The sequence below is a fragment of the Dasypus novemcinctus genome, chromosome 19 (genome assembly GCF_030445035.2).
Source record: "Dasypus novemcinctus isolate mDasNov1 chromosome 19, mDasNov1.1.hap2, whole genome shotgun sequence".
Lineage (NCBI taxonomy): Eukaryota > Metazoa > Chordata > Mammalia > Cingulata > Dasypodidae > Dasypus > Dasypus novemcinctus.
In genome coordinates, this window is record NC_080691.1 from 59368801 (window position 1) to 59375283 (window position 6483).

The following is a 6483-nucleotide window of genomic DNA, read 5'->3' on the forward strand; positions in this document are numbered from 1 at the left end:
CCCAATTGAGTATTAGCTCAAGGCTCATGCTCTGAGTAATTCCACCATTGGTTTCCTGGTCTCCAAGCAAGAAAAAGTCAAGATGATATTCTCACCCTCCTCAATTATCTCAAGTATTGCACAACCTCCAGTGTGGGACATGGGGATAATGAGAGAGGTATTCACTCTGGAGGCAGGGGATTATTTGTTTTGTAAACTCGTCAGATGAAATCCAGTACTATAATAATCTGTGTTTTATTGAATCTTCTGGTTCTAAACAAAAACAAAGGGACAAAATTTGTTTTCACATTAATTTAGAAGGAAACACAGTAATAAATGTAGGAAACATCTAAGCAATGCTAGATTTGTACAATCCAGTTACAGCCAGGAAACGGTGACCAACTAACAGTCAAGAGAGTAACACCTCAAAGAGAAGGTAGCTAGGGATTTACTGAAGTTATGTACATCAGAAGATTTGATTACTGAGTCCATTTCTTATGGGTGTGTGTGTATGCATGCATGTCTATGCACACTTATCTTTAGCCAAGTCTATAGCAAAGGACGAATTTTCATAGTTTCCCTTGCAAGAAGTTCATAAGCTTATCATGAGAATAAACTCATGCTTTAATCATTTCTTTTTCAGTTCTTGGCATATGTTCTTAATGAAATAAGTGAGAAATGGTAAAAGTATAACATGTGGCAAGGAGGATAATAAATAAAAGAACATTCATACTACTTTGGAGGGCTAGATTCTAACCTTCCTATAATAATTCTTTAATAGAATTGCGTGATCCTTCTTCAGTGCATGCAACTTTTTTTAAAAAAGCATCATCATTTTTGGGATGATGGCAGTGTCCTGGGCAGTTGGCTCTCTGAGCAAAAAATTATGTCTCTAAAGCCAATAGACTTCACAGAATTATCCATGTCTTGTAAGGAGGTGGATTGTACATGAACAGATCCAGTCAGTATTTCCCCAAGCACATCAACCCTTCCTCAAGGAAGGAAAGTTCTTATTGGAGCCAGAGGGTTAGTTGGAATTCAACACATAACTGTGTGATCAGCAGCATTGTCATTGCAGGTCTCCATAGAGGTGGAGATTCTGTTTTGAGAATTTAGTTCCTGTCTTTCACAGTCATTCCTGCTCAGGAGTACCTGGTGCAATGATTTGCTCTTGTTTCGAAACTATTTATCTGAACACTCTAGGTGCATGTTTGTGTGTTGGGGGTGACAGGGAGGTAATCTCCTCCTGACTGACCCCACTGCCTGCTGGTGAGAAAGCAAACTTGAAAATCAATATTGGTTCCACATGCTGGTAACATTCTTCAGGGTGTCATATTTGAAATTGCTCAGTGCTCACTGGGAAGTATGGGCACCTGGAATTGGAGGAAACGTAGCAGCTTTAAATCTATAAGAGAAAACAGAATTTCCTCCATATTTCTTCACCATGAATATTGGGAGAGACAGAACTGTCTAGGGTTTGGATGAAGGTGTATGTGGCTGAGTAATTGAGTTTCCTTGTGAGATCTTCTGAGGGTTTAGTTAAAGGTATCAGTTTTTAGGAAAAATATTAAATATTGATTATATTTCTATCAATATCTGGATTAATTTATTTGTTAGGGCTATTCAGAGAATCATAGAATAGGATATGTAAACATAGAAATGAAAGACGTTACGTCTCAGAAAATTGCGTGTTTTTTCTGGCAAGCCTAAATTTCATACAGCAGTGTGAATTTTGTAGGGCAAAAAATTACATGAGTAGGATTTCAGTCATGATTCCAAATATTTAGGGAAGCCAGCAAGCTGGAATTCCAGAACCTGGAGGACTTAGAGTTGAGGCAGAATTTCTTCTACTTCTGGAAACCACAGTTTGTTTTCTTGTTTTTTGTTTTGTTTTCTTGAGTCTTTCAATGAATAAGGTGGTGTATCCCCAAGGGGGGGATCTCCCAGATTCAATAAATACTGCATCTGGACCTATTCTCACCCCTCACCCCTATCTTCTGGAACTCAGAAGTGAATTAAATCTCTGCTCTTCCCTGGACAGTAAAAAGTCTACACTTACACTTCTCAAATATTTTGTACATAAGAGAAACTAATGAAAATGGGACCAAGTATTCTTACTCTCTATTTTTAAATTTTTAAGTGAAAAATCAGTTCTGGGCCACAGGCATAGCACAGAATTATGGATTCATGAAATTGAAATAAATGAGGCAGTTTCAATTATTTGCTGTCCACATTTGGCTTCCTTATGACATCCAGGAGAATCAAATGAAAACGTATTTTATTGCATTAAAAAGCCTCGCAGTATCAATCTCCAAAAAGAGCCAGGAGGTTATCACAGGTGTTGCCCTTATGCACAACTGAGTAGAGATCCAAGGCAGATAAAGTAGGTACAACCCCAGGTATTGGTTCTTCTGAGGGATACAGAGATCCACAGGTTCTATGGTCATGGCAGATGGAGTTCAGTGCCATGTCAGTTGGTCCTACTTGGGAGTTTGTGTTTCTGTGTGATGGAGCTGGACTCAGATGTGATCTTTGTTCAAAGCCTCTCCTGTTACTTTTACCAGATCTGTAGTTTGTGCTGGGGTTTAATGTACACCCAGGGGTCCTGAATCTCTGGACTGAACATGTGATAGCCAGGACCTGAGCTTGCACAGATTTGCAACTCCTACATTCTGGTTTATTGGACTTACCCCACTCAGCTAACATGGAGGTGAAGAAGGTCAACCACCACACCAGGGAGCCAAGAGTGCCTACAACTGAAAGCAGAATTGCATCCAGCATCCATGTGGAATCTAAGCCCCTCTTGATATAGATGTGGAGTGGACACAACCATTCTAAGGTGCACAGGATGGAGGAATAGCACATGGATTAGAGTGGACTTACTGATATTCTATTCATGAACTATTGTGATTAGTAATCGAAAAAAATATGGCCTTGTTGTGGAGAAATGTCCATGGTGACTGCCGGGGGTAGGTAGTGGGAGGAAAAGATGTGTTGTGGAGGCATTTTCGGGGGTTGGAGTTGTCCTGGGTAGTGCTGCAGGAACAGTTACCGAACATTGTATGTCCTCCCATGGCCCACTGGGTGGACTGTGGGAGAGTGTGGGCTTTGGTGTGGACCATTGACCATGAGATACAGTGGTGCTCAGAGATGTATTCACCAAATGCAATGAACGTCTCATGATGATGAAGGAGATTGTTGTTATTGTGGGAGGATTGGGGTGAGGGAGATGGGGTGTAAATGGGGATATCTTATTTTATTAATGTAACATTAAAAAAAACAAATAAAGACAACAAAATAAGAAAAAAAAAGAAATCAGAGTTATAAAATGCCTGTTCTGGAAATGTTATGTATATTAATGTTACAAAATGTTAGTATCAGGCAAAACAAAACCAAACAAAATAATTATACTAAATAAAGAAACCAGACACAAAGTACTACGTATTGTATGATTCCATTTATATAAAATGTAAATATAAATCAATTTATAAAAATGGAATTAGACTTGTGGTTATTTAGGCTAGAGTAGGATAGAGGGATTGAGAGGTGACTGCTAAGGGATGTGGAAATTTCCTTTTTGGAGTAATGAAATTCTTCTAAAAATTTGTATAGTGATGAATGAACCACACTTTTATTATACTAAAAGCCATTGATTGTAGACTTTGGACAGATTGTATGGTATGTGAATATATCTCAATAAAACTGCTTTTGAAAAAATGAAAGGAAAAAAAAGCCGTGCATTAATCCAGCTGTATTGGACATAAGGTCCAACAGGTCAGCTGCTACATTCTCAAATCCATGCTGATGATTGTGCCAGGCTTGTCTGAATTATGTACCTTCTCAAAATATATTCTCTGAATTTCTTATTTTCCCTCTTCCCCCAGTTTGGGGGAATCCAAAGAGGGGCATGTAATATTACCACCAAACGCTGTAATTTTTATGTGCCAGGCACTGTGCTGAGGTCTTACTTTTAATCCTTTAATCTTCACACCACTACTCCTGCATGATGTGTAGGTGCATATAGTAGAATTTACAGATGGAAGAAACAGAGGCACAAAGATTAAGTGACCTGAATTCAGTCTAACAGCCATAGGGAAGGAAAACCTGTCTGCCCAGGCTGGCTGGCTCCAGAGCTGAAGTCCACTATGAAGCACTGCAGGCCAGAAAGGAGCTCTACACATATTACATGTCTTCTGCTGAAAGTTTCCAGGTAGGCATCTTTGCCCTGAAATGAAAGCTGGGTCAGATCTATGAGATATTTTTCTCCAGTGAGAACTGTGTGCCTTTCTCTAGTCCAGCAGACCCTCTATCACCATCAGTCAGCCTACTACACATTTGGATCATTCACAGACTTAGTAGTAGTTACAGGGCCACAACCATGATGAAGAGAACAAAATGAGGCACCTGGATGATGCACCTAAGGCCATGCCAGGCTGTCTCTTCTTTCTGTTCCTTTCCTCTGAGCTCATGGCGTTCTACATGGTATGGGAAATAAGCCTAGGGATTCAGAACTATGAATAGCCTGGGAGACAAGGGATATACAGCTCACACTCTGTGAAAATTAAGTGGAGGCTTTAATTTTCAATTTGGGAAAAATAATCCTTCCATTAAAAATCTGTCCATACAATATCTAATCAATCATTCACTTTTGACATTATTATTATTATTATTACATTTTCCCTGGGCACAGCCAAGACACAGAATAATTCCAGAGAATTAACTGCATAGTGCTAGAATGTCAATTAATTACAAATTTGTTCATATTTCCAATCTAATCCATAAGAACAAAATGAAGAAAAGTAATTTATGTCCATTTACACACAATAGCACATAATAGATACAATTGTATTACAAATAAATTTTCTGTGTTTGAAACCTAGAAATATCATGGCATTACTTAAATCAAATGCAGTGGAGAATTGCCATGCATTAAAAGCTCTGAAGCAAGAAAAAGAAACCCTATATAATGACAGGTATCTCCTATTTCCCCAAAGCCTGGGCTTGGTGCATACTCTGACTGGATCCTCAGTGCCCCTTGCGGCCCATCCCCCTCCTCCATGGAAAGGTTGTTGCCTGGGTTCACACTGACTTCCCTTTACTCTTTCACACAACAGAAAAACAGGACCATGTCCTTAGCAGTCATGGAGTTAAGCTGTACAAAGAATTGGCACCTGGACATGTCTTTGGAGGTGGACTCTTGAGAGATGGACCATAATTTGTATCCCACTTTATAACATTGTTGACAACTACTGCAGCCCCTTCTGCAGGGGCTGGCAGAAAAAATCCCAGCAATAATCACTGGTTGTGGTGGAGAGACCAGAGATAGAGCAGGTTAGAGGATGTGTGAAGGCTTTATCATTTCAGGACTGGACTTCTGTTGCTGTACCTTTAACAGATGCTTGAGAACAAGATGATCTACAATGAAGCATGTGCTTAGAAGTATCTTCCCTATTACCTTCCTGACTGAATCCCTGGGACACTACATCTGCGAGTTGCCATCAAAAAGAGGAAGAACAACAAGGGCTTCATGTTCCTGTGCACAAGACCCATTAATTGCCAAAAATATTTTCCCGGTTGTGGAGTATCCCAAATTGATATCCCTGTTTTCTGTGCCTTAACTGTTAGTCTACGAGTTGATTTGCTTGTGGAATGTATCTTAGCACATAAAATTCAAATGATCCAGGGGAGTGCCATAGGGGATTCCCCTGGAAGGAACATGTTATCAGAGCCTTAGAGTAGAGGAATACAAACTCATCCTGGGTCAAGGTTTTCCCAAATTTAGGGCTTCCTTTTTCCAGGCCATGAACACATACTATAGGAGCTGCTAAGGAAGCTGCTTGAAGCAAAGAGAAAAGGATGACTTTGAGAATATAACCAATGTGTCTATTCTCATGGATATACATATTTATAAAATACCCAAGGTCCTCTAATCAGCCCAATATATATTCTCATCTGTTTATCTCCTGTTTTTGTTGGGTATTCTAAAATATTTAAGCAGCAGATAAATGTATCAAACATTGAATTTAGACAAAATGGGTCTAGTATAATATGAGCCATAATTCGGATAGACATTGACTCATTCGTGTGAAAATTTCTTTACCTGAAAGGGTCTCTATACAATGTACACGCAATAATTAGTGAATAATAGAAATTATTCAAATCAATCTCTCACACACCTTATTTTTAGCAGAGAGTAAGAATTAACGCTTAGATGATTTTCAACCTAACAGGTTCCTAAGCCTGTTTATCCCCCAAACAAAAATGAGTATCTAGGGACATCCTGCATCTCATGACTCTCTCCTTTAGAAAGAACTTTAAGCAGCATAAGCCCTCCTCTGAGCTCCAGCTCACCCATATGTTGGATGAGTGATATAGGTTGAATTCAGTCTCCTAAAACACATATTCAAGTCCGAGCATTGTTCCTGTGAATGTGGCCTTATTTAGAAATAGGTTCTTTGAAAATGTTGTTAGTTAAGATGAAATCAAACTAGATGAGATTGTGAA